The 14,967-nt window shown below is 41.6% G+C and overlaps 1 long non-coding RNA gene across 1 annotated transcript; it reads right to left on the reverse strand.

Moving 5' to 3' along the window:
- Positions 1-12,999: 12,999 nt before the first annotated feature.
- LOC101484795 (uncharacterized) lies at positions 13,000-14,724 on the reverse strand. The gene is made up of 3 exons (XR_192024.3): positions 14,536-14,724; positions 14,387-14,444; positions 13,000-14,273 (listed from the first exon to the last, which is right to left on the reverse strand). It is a non-coding gene; the product is annotated as an uncharacterized LOC101484795 (long non-coding RNA).
- Positions 14,725-14,967: the final 243 nt, after the last annotated feature.

A 14,967-nucleotide genomic window follows, 5' to 3' on the forward strand; every position in this document is an offset into this window, starting at 1 on the left:
GAGGCATATAATTAATTGTGTGTGATCACTAACAGGCTGCAGGCTTGGGGTGCACCCCAGGAATGCACCCCCATGTCCTGGGAGCACGAGAGAGCTTGTACCTGGTTTTATTGTTTTATGGCAGGATTAACGTAGTTACGTTTGTTTTAGTCTAAGTGCTCTTTGTTTAGATGAACTGCAGGACTTCCTCACCGTGTTATCTAGGGTGAACCATCTAGGGTGAGGGGGAGGCTACCCTCTTCCTGACCAAGGATGTTTGACCCTTTGATCAGCAGTAACACACACACACACACACACACTGAAGTATAAATAAAGACCGGGGCAGTTTCTTAGTGCGAGTCTCTCAGTAGGGAGCTGCCCTTGCTAGCAAGAACTCTGTGTGTTTCTCTTCTCTGAGTCTTTACTGAAGAAGTGTTTTAGAATATTTTCCCTAACATTATTTGGTCCTTCGTAGCCGGAGCAGAAAATATCAGAATTGTTATCTGTGACTCTGTTCCAGGATCCAGCACTGATTCCTGACGCCATGGGGAGCCAGCACCGAAGCCTGTGCACAGCCCTTGTCATGGCTGCACAGCAGTCGTGTGGTGAATTGAGAAAAGGATCCAAGATGCAGGCACTGACTGGGGTGCGAGTGAAAATTTATTTGCAGAGGTGATAAAGTGACAAAACAGGAAGAGCAGAGCGGGGAGTAAACAAACCTAAACTGGGAAAACTAAAGAACAAAACTTAAACCAGACACTCACGGAAGGAGGAGCGAAATGCACAAAGAGAGATGGCAGAGAGACGCAGAATGAATACCAGGTAACAGAATAATGCAGACTGACATGGCGTTAAACAGACGACGCAACAGAGAGCACAGGAAAACACAGGGCTTAAATACACGGGGAGTAATCAGGGAATGGGCCACAGGAGGGAGACACAGCTGGGAGCAATAAGGCTAACGAGACAGGGGAGAGGTAAAACTGAACACACTGACATGAGACATGAACTTTCAGAATAAAACAGGAAACTAACAGACACAGAGAACCAGACCGGACACTGAACTTGACAGGCAGACTCATGAGCAGACACAATAACACCATGGACAGACAGAGGGAACACAGAGAAGTGGAAGCAGGCAGGCAAAGAACAGAAACCTAACAAATGGCAAAATCACAACAGAATACACACTCTGAATGAACAAAAGCATAAGGAACACAAAACACTGAGTCCTCAGACTCAGGACCATGACAGCCCTCTTGGACGAGGAGAGAGCCCCAGGACGTTAAATTCGGGTCTGGGCCGGTGTTATAATCTGGTCCACGGCGGTGGGATTCAGTCCAATGATCTGAATCACCAGTGGGACGTCAGGGGTGAGAAACACTATTTTGGTATATAAGACGGCCGCAAAAGTTTAAAGAAATGTGGTAAAAAAGGTCTAAGTTCGCCAAAAGGAACTGTGTTTCGACCAGTTTTAGAGGTAGCTGAAATTATCTCGTGACAAATTAGGTTTAAGTTTGGCAAAAGGAACTATGTTTCGACCAGTTTTAGAGGTAGCTGAAATTATCTCGTGACAAATTAGCGCGCAACTGTCTATGTGTGTGTATGTGTCTGGAAGTAAGTTGATTTTACAGCACAATACGCTGCTGAACTACTTCCATTTTTGTTTTCTTTGCTGAGGCTCACGTGCTGGTGACAGGAGAACGGTTGAGTTTCATCTCATAAAACTGATACCGCTTCACCGTTAGGGTGAAGTCGAAGGCCGTATCAGTAAACCACTCTGAAGTCAAGCGTGCCAGCGACGGCCCAGCAAAATCTTTGAAAATGGGTGATAAACAAGAAAAATTAACACCTGATGAGAAATGTCTAGAAAAACAGCAAGCCGGAGCAGGACTAATCCAAAAGAAAGAGAGAGGAATGCATAGTGGAAGAGCAAGAGGTAGAGGCTACACACACACACCAAACAGTGGCTTTAACACTACATGCTGGAGGTGTGGAAAAGAGGGACATTTTGTACGTGACTGTAAGAAACAAAGAAGACAGTAACTCAGAATAGGATAGCAGCTCAGGTAAAGAGAGCAGTTCAGACTAGGAAGAACATAATAATCCCTCACCCAGCAAAAATTAGAGATCACAGTAGTTTGAAGTAGTTTAAAAAAGGGTTGGAAACAGACCCGACTGAATAGATATAAATGCAAGAGGAATAAAGTAAAATAAACAAAAAGCTAAATTACAACTTAATTTTAATGCATTCAAACTAATAATAAAAAGGATAACAACCTATAAACTGGTATTAATAATGAAAGCAGATAATTCACACAAACAGAACTGTGATAACTGTGATAATTGGAGTGTGCAGCGTTTCCGTGAGCAGTTTTCCTGCATCTTGACTTGTGTGTAGAGTGTTCATAACATCAGCATCATGTTTTTGTTTATTTGTTTTGTTGGGTTGAAAAATAGTTAAATAAACTGGTGATCATATTTATGGATCACCATGGCACATATCATCAGCCATGTGATTTATTTACGCAGATGAAAAAGTGAGTGTGAATGTGTCTGACGTCACAGTGTTTTTGTGCGCTGTGTAAAAGTAATTGCCTTTGATTGTGAGAGCGGTGATTCTGCAGGTCACCAGCTATTTAAAATATATATATATATATATAAAAAAAAGAGTGAAAAAGAGACAAAATTTACATTGTAGATGAAAAATAATTATAGGAAAAAGGTTTTGTGTTGATCAGCCAAGAACAACTACAATCTTATTTTCTGCTTTTAAGAAAGGACTGTTCACAAAAACACAGAGAGAGAGAGAGAGAGAGAGAGATGTGTGTTGATTAAGCAGCGATGATAATAATGAACATGTCTTAGTTTGTTACTTTCAGGTGAAAAGCAGACCTGAATCAATTTTCCACATGCAGCGGTCGAAAGAAAGTTATAGTTTAACATCATTGGAAACATGCAGGCCAAGTTTCTGGCTGACTTATTTAAAGCGCCATGTGTCTCTCAACCTCACAAGCAAGTGCTCACTCCTCCCTGAAGAATGCAGCTCCAAAGAGCAATAACATGGCAGATAAAGACAGCAGCAAGTCCTGAGCAAAGAGTCCCAGCAAAGCAGCAGCAATGTGGACAAACAGCATCAGAGAAAAAGAGCAAACCCATCATCCTGACTGATCAGATGAATGGCACTGTGTCTACAACAAGCTGAAACTTCACTGTGCATGTGAAGAAAACGTTTGAGGAGAACTGAACTGTTGGAGTTTGACATTTGCCACCTGTGGAGTAAAATGCCAAGAAGAGACAGTGGGACACAGGACAAAGCTGAAGAACTGCCGGCTGTTGGACTGTTGAAAGTGGGAGAGGAACACAGAGTGAGAAGACTAGGTGAGAACACAGAGGAATGCTGTTATTTAATGTGGGAAATCAAAATTTGGGTTAGCAAACCTGGGGAAAAGAAAACTGACTGCTTAAGTTGGAAAATTGTGAAGGAGTCTGAAACATTGTGAAAATAGAAACATACAAAATCACACAAACAAGCAGAACATGAATTAACCCTACTAACAATTCCATACACAAAATGACTCATGAAGACTCATAGCACATTAGTTAAGAAATGATTAAATAATAGCAGAGAAGTGTGTAGAAAAGGCAGCTTTTAAGAACATGCTCTGCTGGATATGCAGCTCCACAGACATGCATTAGACCTGCCTAATAACACAAACACCCATGCAATGAAAATTAGCTTGTTATCTTTCATCAGTGTTAAAATAGTGTCAATTTAGCAGACACTCGTTATCAAATACTGAATTTATCCAATGCAAAAAATTGACTCTCTAGGTTGCAGGACAACAGTTTAACTTTTGTGGGAAAAAAGATCCTGGTTTGACCAACCAGTGATCAGACAATAAATTTAGTTGTTAATATAGTAAATTGGGAGAAGCTTCCTGCTTGATTGATGCAGCGCAAGTAATTTACTGTATGAGGGAAATTGTCTTTTGTGATACTATTTTGAACATGCATTTCTGTCGTCCTGTCAACTTAGTGGGTTAATAGCTGATATGCAAATTAGTTGATCGGTTTTAGATTAATGAAAGGTGACTGAATTCTAGCACGAGTGAATGGGATGTTTGTTGTGTGTTGAGTGGAGACTCTAAAACACTGAGTTTCCTGTTTTGATGTGCGAGTGAATCCTGTATTTAGATACACAACTCTGAATATGTCAGAACAAACTTCTTTTGTGAAGTGCATGACAGCATGTCACATGTTTTATGATGAAGGGAAAAAGGAAAATTGAATAAAATAGATCTGTGGTTTAAATGAGTGAAGAGCACAGACCTGGTGTTTAAACTCATAGCTAATAAGACATTAGGCTTATGTGTGTGTTGTGCAGCTGATGGTTGGTTTGGAGTTAATCTAGCTGATGATTTTTCTTTTGTTGTGAAGTTGAGCCTGCCAATTAGTATGATGGTATGATGAACCATGCTAATGGTGATTTACCCTCCTGAGATGAGGAGCTTGTGTCATGACTATAACAAGGCCTTTTTATTTTGATACTTTCACAGTGCACTGGAAGTTTGGTTTGATAACCTCGGTTATTTTTCATTTTTATCTTTTGAACAGGCACTGATTTTGTTTGTCTATTTCTTTTCTTTAAGCAGATCTGCACGTCGGGAATTGAAAGTGCTATACGACCTGTCGAGAAAGCCGTTACAAGTGAGTTTTCTCCACATTAAAATGGGCTCTGGAGAAAGCTACTTATTTGGGACAATATTAGATGAGCGTCCCTGCCTAAAAAGGATTCAGCGAGGTAATCCGATCTAGAAGTTCTTCTTTTTCTTTTTCTTTTGAAATGACGTAATTTTGCTGAAAGTGGAAACTAAATGCGACGATGGTTTCCACTATCAGCAAAGAAAGAATGAATGAATGAATGAATGGAAATAAAAAACAAACTGACTGACTGGTAAAAGCTGACAGGACTTGACCACGACTCAAGGTTAACCCCCACCTAGACAGGACACAAGGGTGGATGAATTTATGTGTTTTTGTTACAGGAGCAGAAAGATGACAGCAACATTCGAGGTTGCATGATGGTTTAACCTTTGAAATGCCATTTTCTGTGTCTGTGCATCTACCAGGGGTGTTATTCACTACCTTGTGTTGCTTACAGAGGTAACGGTGACAAAGTATGCATATGCCTGCGCAGCGCTAACATTTGCATTTTCTTTTCTACAGCATTGCAGTTTTTATGTGTTTGATCATGTGATTTATAAGAGGATTAGTTAATGGTTTTTTTTACTATAGGATTTCTGGGTTTATATGTGACTGACATTCTTTCTACAGCTAGGGATGGCTAACTTTATGGTGTTTTTATGGCACCTCTGGAATGTGGATGGCTGGCGCCTGCCCACCAGGATGATCAATGTGTGTTGCTAATGTTTGTTTTTTGAGATTCGGCAGAAGCGGACAAGTGACATGAGACAAACAAATAAGAGATGCGGTGTTATGGAATAGTTAATATGGGCTCATTTGCTGGCCACTCTTGAGCCCATAAATAATATATGAGTGGAGTGACTTTGCTTACGAGAAGTCACTGATTACATTACTGTTGACTGAGTACATGGGATGATCCATGTCTGAGGCAAATTATGGTAATAATTGTAGTTTACTGATTTGAGAAAACCTGCACATGACACTTGTCCTGCTAGTGCTGAATGCTTTATTACTTTATAGGTGTTTATAGGTGTGAAGTTTGATTTCACTTCCAGATTTTGCTTTCCAGGCCATGATGGTGTGTATGCAGGCTCCTGGCAGAGCCAGGTGTTATGCAAAACACACTAATATTTTTATTGCAGGATTATAGGTCCAGGGTGGTGCTGCTCCAGGGGAGGAGATGCCCTGATGTTGCCTGGGATATGATCTAGCTAATCTTTTTCTTTAAGACAGGAATCTGATTTTGATGAGTTGACTCATGGGAGTGTCCATGTGTCAAGAGAAGGGATCCAGGACTAATATGAAACAATGAATTAACATTAAATTTTGTTTTATATAATTTTTGCAGCGATTTGTGTGATTAGCCGTTTTATTTACAAATATTAAACCTATACAAGTGGTGCACCCATGTTCAGATGAGGCTTTGATGGCCTATAAGTGAAGTTCACTGAACTAAAGAATGTGGTTTGATGATTGTTGACATACTCTCCAAATAGTTTGTCTTCCTAGCAAGGAAATACAGGTGCAGCAGTAATCTCCTGAGAAATCAGGACTATGCATGACGAGAAGGAGTGGCTGAGAGGATCGTCCACAAGATGGGAGCTGAGGCCAGGAGAGAGGCTTCAGGAGGATCAGAGATCATCTTCAGCACAGCGGACATCACACAGAGAGCTGTGCTACTGAGCTTCCGGGAGATCAAGAGGAGACTTCCCACACAGCGTTGGAATATGAAAACTTGAGGGATGGAGAGAGCGTGCCAAGCTCCATCGACAGCGCAGAGGGAATCTAAGGATGGCATCATGATTCTGTGAAAGCCCAGGAACCAGAAGCCATGGTGGTGATGACAGCAGTTTCCTATGAACAACACCTAATGCTGTGCCACTATACTGTGCATACGATGGCACACTGAAGACTGCTGGGATCACAACAGCAGTAAGATAACTGAACCCAGCACCCTTTCCACAGAGGTGTTTTTCTGCAGAGGATGGACAGTAGAAGAGTCATAAGTATTCCTACCGCAGGATGAAGGCCTGAAGTGAGGTGATGGGGGTTGATAGAGGCCAATTCAAGTGCTTCTGACCTTTTCAACTGCCTGCAAAATAGCGGAGAGATCCTCCTGGATTTATCAGAGCCACTGCAAAGAGGTCGAGGTCCCAAGAAACCCCGGCACCCTCAAGACAGCACAATAGAGAAATCTCACACTTGGTTGTTTCAGTGGTGAGGGGGGGGTGCTGATTGAGCCCCCGTAGGGTAAACTCGCACTTCAACCTCCAGCCTCTGATCAACTCTAGGGCAACCAAGTGCGAGGCGTGACGGACCTGTGTGCAACCATGGGAAGGTGGACCCTCTTGGTTACCTTGACTACGACGCTCACTTTTACAGGACCCCAGCTGGTGCCGGAAACAGCTGAACCAGGAGGAAGGCAGAGAAGATGGACACACGACAACTCTCACCTAAGGGATATGACGCAAGACCACATTCATCCGTGGATGAACAATGCCAGGTACCGTTATATCCACGAAAGAACAAAAGCAGAATCGGCAAATACAGACTGTTATGTCTGTTCCCATCTACCCAGCACGGCAACATACCCCACAATATATATGTTCCTGGACTAACTGTCAGGGAAGAACTACTCTATGATACTAGCAGAGAAAGGGGACTTTGTGTCCTCTTCAACAACACATTCTGCGTTTACATAAAGAAGACGCACATTCATCAAACATGACTGACGCCCTGAATGTTTTAAGACAGATCCAGCAGGCCCAAAATCAGGACTATGTAAGTGATACAAGTGACTGGTTTTCTTGGCTTTACACTGGCTCCTGGTTACAGGTGCTAAAAAGACTACTCATCGGAGTTGGGATATTTTTACTTTTATTTTGTGTCTTTGTAACGTGTATATTGCCATGTATAAAACTCATGATTAACCGCATAATATTTTCTACTGTTGCTGCATAAATAGCCATGACAAGTGATGATGATGATAATGACCCCGACCTGTTGGAACACGAAGACTTTGTGTGATTAATGACGATGTGACAGAAAATGTACAACAAGATGTTACAAACTGGTATCTCACTTAAAGTTTTACTGACAACAGGAGGGAATGTTAATGGAAAATTGTATTTAGTAGTCAGTATAATCTTTTAGTGATATAAGTTTGCATATGGTAGAATACTGCATGTAGTTATTTGTATTAGGAAATATTCAACCATGTATACTTAGAGGCATATAATTAATTGTGTGTGATCACTAACAGGCTGCAGGCTTGGGGTGCACCCCAGGAATGCACCCCCACGTCCTGGGAGCACGAGAGAGCTTGTACCTGGTTTTATTGTTTTATAGCAGGATTAACGTAGTTACGTTTGTTTTAGTCTAAGTGCTCTTTGTTTAGATGAACTGCAGGACTTCCTCACCGTGTTATCTAGGGTGAACCATCTAGGGTGAGGGGGAGGCTACCCTCTTCCTGACCAAGGATGTTTGACCCTTTGATCAGCAGTAACACACACACACACACACACACACACACACTGAAGTATAAATAAAGACCGGGGCAGTTTCTTAGTGCGAGTCTCTCAGTAGGGAGCTGCCCTTGCTAGCAAGAACTCTGTGTGTTTCTCTTCTCTGAGTCTTTACTGAAGAAGTGTTTTAGAATATTTTCCCTAACAGCTGACATAAGCAAGTGTCGTGTCCTGTAATGACTATACCATATTGCACCACTAGAGGGTGGTGTCATGAAATAAGAGTAAAGTGCAGTCGGGAAAATTTAGAGTTAGAATAAAGTTAAGATGCTAACTGATAACTCAATGTGCATGTTTTTTTCTGCTTAGTTTTTTTGTCATCATGGCTGCAAACGCCTCTCCACTGCTTTGCCTTGCCCTGGAGATCCTGCTTTGGCCTTTAACATGTGGATGCGTATGTTCAACAATTATTTGCACGAAGAAGAGCTACTTTACTTCACTGCTTAGGAACAGAGGGACAAAGGATTTTCTGCTCAATGCCAAATACAGGTGATACTTCCGCCTCTGCTGTTACTGCCCTAGAACAACACTTTTCACCCAAGGTAAATGTTGTTGTGGAAAAACATGCTTTCAGAAAGCGAACACAAGCTTCACATAAGACTGTTATCCAGTATGTGGCGAGCTTGCGTGACCTTGCTTCTAAATGTTTGTTTGATGACAGGACAGAAGAAATGATCCGTGAACAGCTAGTTGAACATGTGTCTAGCCCCAGCATAAGAGAAAGAAATTTGCTTGAACCCGATTTGACTCTAGATAAAGCTGTTACACTGGGAACACAAATGGAATCTGCAGTTCAACAAGCTAAATCCATAGCTGCAGACAGCAGTACTCCAGTCCAAGCTGTGCAGTCTCACTCACACTCCATGCAGGAGCGTGAGTGAGAAACACAAATCCAATGCTCAACCTGCAAAGCCATCTCATGCAACCACACCCACTAAGAACTGTTTTAGATGTGGTTCAAACAGTCATTTAGCCAACCTTCGTCAGAGTCCTGCTGCCAAAGCTACATGTAAAATGTGTCATAAAATTGGACATTTTGCTCGTGTCTGCTGCTCATCCAAGAAAAAAGATGTATGGGAAGTCCATTTACCACAACTCACAGTCCTCTACTTAACAGATCCTTCGCATGCATCAAAAGGATTGCAATGCAGCATAAATGTGAGAACACCTACCTCATCAGCTAAGGACATTGAACTGATTGTGTACACAGGTTCTGCAGTTTCTATCTTGCCTAACCACATCTACAAAGAGCACTTCAGTGATACGCCACTACAACCACCTGACCTTCAACTGGTTACATACACAAAGAAAACAATTCCTGTTAGGTTGCCTGCAAGTCACAGTGAGCAGAGGAAATGCATCTGCCTCAGCTGTGTTCTTTGTTGTAAAAAAAAAGGAACTCCTCTTCTTGGAAGAAATCTGATGGAAGCACTGAATGTCAGCATTGCAGGCAATACTGTTCTACCTCCATGTACTGATCCTACTGCTTCTGTGATGTCTACAAATCCATCACCTGCTTCTTGCATCCCTGCTGCCCCAGATATTGGCTGCGTGCGTGCCTTTGTGTATAAAGTGAAAGTTGACCCAACAGTCAAACCTGCCCGTCAGAAGCTGCGACGTCTCCCGTTTGCTGTGAGGGCTTCAGTTTCAGCAGAACTGAATCGTTTACTCAAAGCTGGTGTCATTGAACGGATTGATGCATCACCATGGGTATCCACAATTGTTGTGACAGGATGGAAAACTGGTGGAATAAGGCTGTATGCAGACCTCCGTGAACCAAACAAAGCTGTGATCACTGATTGCTACCCCTTACCACATGTGGATGAATTGTTTGCCAGCTTACGGGGTGCAAAAGTGTTTTCTACAATTGATCTTGCAAATGCATACTACCAGCTGCCCCTGCATGAAGATAGCAGAGATTTGACAGCATTCATTACACATGATGGACTCTTCAGATTCTGCAGAGTACCTTATGGACTGGCCTCTGCCCCCTCAGCTTTTCAGAAAATGATGGCTGAAATCCTTAAAAAAGACCTCCCAGGTCTCCAAAATTACCTGGATGACCTTACTGTCTACAGTAAAAGTGCAGCTGAGCATGACCAAAACCTTAACACTATCCTGCAGAAGCTCAAAGATGCTGGACTTGTGCTTAACGAAAACAAATGCCATTTTAGGAAGACATTACTATGCTTCCTAGGTCATGTTGTCACTGCTGATGGCATTCTTCCTGATGAGGAGCATATTGATTTTGTTTTAAGAGCCCCTCCCCCATCTGATGCTGTTGCTTTGAGATCCTTCTTGGGCTTGATGTCATGGTACTCCAAGTTCTTGCCAAACTTTGCAACTGTTGTAGCCCCTATGCATGCCTGTGCTAGCGACAAGAACACCTTCACACGGACTTTAGATGCACAAGCGAGCTTTGAAGAAGTTAAAAAACTCCTGGTGAATAGTCCTGCACTGCTACTGTTTGACCCTGCCTTGCGTGTAGTGATCTCTACTGATGCAAGTGACTATGGGCTTGGTGCTGTATTTGCTCAAGTGCAATCTGATGGCACAGAAAAACCTGTGGCGTTTGCTCCCCGCACACTGTCTGCAACACAACAAAAGTACTCAACTATTGAAAAAGAAGCTTATGCTTGTGTGTGGGCTGCAGAGAAATGGAGAACATATTTGTGACGCCGACGTTTTACTCTGCAGACAGACCACCAAGCTCTGACAACACTGCTGAGCACCAAAGGGATTAATCGGGCTGGCATGTGCATCGCCCGCTGGTCTGCCTAGGTTCTCCAAACTATACAGCTGACTGTCTCTCTCGCCTGCCCCTGTCTGTTTCTTCCCATCCCACATCAGATGCAGATCATGAAATGATAGCTCAAGTTGCTGCTGCCATGTCCTCACTTCCAGTTGCTGACTCTGACTCTGCCTGTTCAACTTGCCCTGAACTGGTTGCTTTGCGTTCACAAATATAAAGTGGCTGGCCTGCCTCAATCAAAGCACTTGATGTCACACTTGCACCTTACTACAAAATCTGTAATGCACTCTCAACCCTAAGTGATTATGTTCTCAGAGGCTCAAGGCTCATTGCACCACTTTCAGTGAGACCTAAACTGATTGCACTGGCACATGGAAGTCACCAAGGGATTGTGCTCACAAAACGCCTTTGCCAGTTCAATGACAAAACTGCACATACTAATCCTGCTCCCAGAACATTGTAACTGACAATGGTACACAGTTTACCTCTGTAATAGAGGCATCTCCCACAGCAGAACATCTGTCTACTACCCAGCTGCAAATGGAGCAATCGAAAGGTTTCATCGTGCCCTCCGCACCTCTATCCAGACAGCAATCCAGCAGTCAAAACCATGGAAGGAGACTGTGCTGGATTGGCTTCAAGTTTACCGTGCAACACCGCATGTAACTACTTCCCTCTCTCCCTATGAACTCCTGTATGGCAGAAAGATGGTTACTAAACTGGATGTACTCCCTTTGCCTTCTGCTGTGTCTCCACTGGATAACATTGCACGTCACTCAGTTCAGAAATATCAGTTGAAAATGCAACGTTACACTGATTGTAGGCATCACGCACAGAAACCTTCGTTTCTACCAAGAGAGAGTGTGAGGATGAGGAAACCCCACCATGTTCCCAAAGGACATCCCAGATTTACCCCTCCTATAACAGTAACAAAAGCCAAAGGCTCAAAACTTTTTTTGTATGTCTTGTTTTTTTTCTTGAATAAATTTCATCTAGGTCATAATGGATGGAAAAACAGAAGGACTAACATGACTGTTTTATGTTCAGCAGGCATAGAAAGCACTGGATGTCTGGGGGTCTGGGTCTCTTCCATTCCTGCTTCATGTCCTGGGGGCATATGGCTCCCTACACCTACTATTAGACATTTAGATGGAGAAATCTTATGAACACAAGAGCTCTTACACACAGAGGTGTACAAACAGGTAATCACAGATGCACAGTATCTTGGTCGGCTGCTGCCTCTAAACACATAATGCATTATTAGTACTCTATGCTGCTCAGTAACATTTAATATTTATTATTTACTGTTACTTTTGCATATGTTGGTTGTTGCTGTGGTTTCCCTGCTGTTGTTTTTTTTTTGCTCATTTTTTTTCAGCAGATTTTCAGTGTCTTTTCTCTCTCTATCTCTCCTCTCCTTCTGTTAACTGTCTTCCAAACTTCTCTTTCCTTTTTCTTTCTCTTTCCTCTCCCCGTCCTATCTGTTCTGATTGTAATAACTCATAATAAAAAATCCTCTATTTTATCTATCTATCTATAAAAACTATTACTATCAAGTGGACCAGGACAGCAAAAGCGGAACTTGGTCAACTTGGGAACATAAATCTGCTGGGCTTTTTCTTGGGCTTCAGACAATAATTCTGATTGCCGGGCAGGACAGGCAAGGACAAAAAGAAAAGAGAGTAAACATGAATGTCCTTCCTCTGTGGTTCTTTTGCTGTCTGCAGGAAGAACAATGGGGCTTAGTTGTCTTGTGCTGAATATTTTAGATGTTCAGGTAACTTTCAGTCTCAATGACTGTTCTAAGTATTGATATTATTCCTCTACATTTATGTATATATATGTATGCTGTATGTATTCATTACTTTTTCTAAAACTCTCCTGCTCAAACCTGATGGAGTGCAATAAAAAATGGCACAAGAGTTAAAATGCTTAAAATACAAACATTTTTACAAGGCATGTTTACAGCCTGTTAAAATAATAATAATAACAATAATATTAATAATAATAGTGACCATTTGGAAAACATCACCATTATTAAGCACCAGTCTAGCTTGTTCTGCTCTTTAGCAGTTTGTGGTCTGTCCACCGTAGGCTGCCATTATCACAGCTCATGATCTCAGTAGCAGTCTCTGCAGATGGGTATTTGGTTGGCGCTTGCAGGTTATGTTTTCAGTAATATTTTCCACTGAACCCTGTTATTATCTTTGAGTTAGCACGCAAAAAGACTCTCTGCTAGAAACTGATTGCAATCGCAGCAATGCACATGCAAGTGTGGGGGCTGGGTGAGGAGTTTACAGATGAAAAGCCTTTTATCTCTGCTTGTTGCCACAAATAAAATAATTTCTAAATCAGGTTATTTGTCTTTATACTGTGACACTGATATCTGTATTTGTAATTGTCATACTTTGTAAATCCAAATTTTCAACAAGGTTTACATATATACACAAAAACACATCATATGTTTATACATATATAAAAGTGACAAAGGGCAGCGCTAAGTGGCAAAATTCACCAGTGATATAATGATATAAGAACAAACCGTCAATGAAATAAAAATTACTAACAGCAATGAAATGGTTAAATGTACAGTTCTGAAAAAGACATAACAAGGTTTCCAGTTGTTACGAAATAAATAAGAGTAACAACTTGGACTTAAATATTCTGCACTGTGACAAAATCAAGGCTATAATGCAGTGACATTCCCGCATTTCAGTGTCTTCTGCTATAATAGCACATGCACACAAGGGTCATCCCCACAGCAAACACTACAGTTGTTGTATCCCTTTGTTCTTGGATTATAGTGAACAACCTTTCTTTGTGTGTAATTGCTCTCACGGTTAGAAAAGGGAGACAAAAGGCACGTGACCTGCTAAAATAGAATAAAAATAAAAATACATGAGCATAATATTTACATGATCATGAATTATTCCATTCATATGAGTAACATGTGAAGCCCATCGAACTGCCTAATCTAATTTTGTCGAACACAGCAAAAAGGTAAAATGAAGATTCAAGTGTGATGCACAAAATTTTAAATGACAGTTGCAGAGATGTGTTAAAAGGCTTGTTCAACACCATGTGGGGTCTGTTTCTGTTGAAAGGACAACAGATTCTTCATCAGAGCTCGTGTTATTTCTATACTTCACCACAGTGTAATCAGCATGCTGCTCTTCTCTTGGCTGAAGTGGCTCTATGGTAGACAAAAGAGGATCTGTGTGGTTTTTAAAGAAGTAGACTTTGCTGTAGAGGACTTCATCCTCCACCTGTGGCTCACCTAAGATGTCTTCACGCACAGGATCAGGATTTAGCTGAGAACAAAAAGCGATACATCATAATTCACTTAAAGATTTGACTCCTTTGACTCTGTAAGAAAGATCATTCAGTATGAAAATGTGTTTTCCAACTCTACAGTAATCTTTACCTCCACTATGTTGTTTGATGTTTCGTTTGTGGAAGACTGACTCGTAGTCCTCTTTTTTCTGATTATTGAAAGTAATAAACAGAAAAAATAAGTGAGTTCATGCCAGAGATAAAATGTTGTCACTTTGAATCAAACACCGTGTTGCTTACCTAATCAAAAAGAAGAAAAGGAGAAGTATTGAAACCAGAACTATTACAGAAACTCCAATTGTCCATGTTCCTGTGATACTTTGGACAGTGAGAGTCTTTGGAGCAGAGCTGATATCTTTGTTGGTTTTCACAGCACAGGAGTAGCTTCCTGCATCCTCCCTGCTGACTGGGTCTAGGATCAGATGTTTGTTCTGGTTCTCGCTCGCGGTCAGAGGTCGACTGTTCAAGTACCAAATGTAGTTTGTGTTGTCAGTCAGAGGACATCTGGTGCTGCAGGTCAGTGTGACTCTCTGACCCTCTGTCACCACTGCAGAAGGACTCATCTTCACTCTCAGCTCTGAAAGACGAACATTTAACAACAACAATAATAATAATAGTAATAATAATAGTATTAAGGCAAGACATGAAACTCTTCCAAATCGCAACATGAAT

The sequence above is a fragment of the Maylandia zebra genome, linkage group LG6, assembly GCF_041146795.1.
Source record: "Maylandia zebra isolate NMK-2024a linkage group LG6, Mzebra_GT3a, whole genome shotgun sequence".
NCBI classification, from domain to species: domain Eukaryota; kingdom Metazoa; phylum Chordata; class Actinopteri; order Cichliformes; family Cichlidae; genus Maylandia; species Maylandia zebra.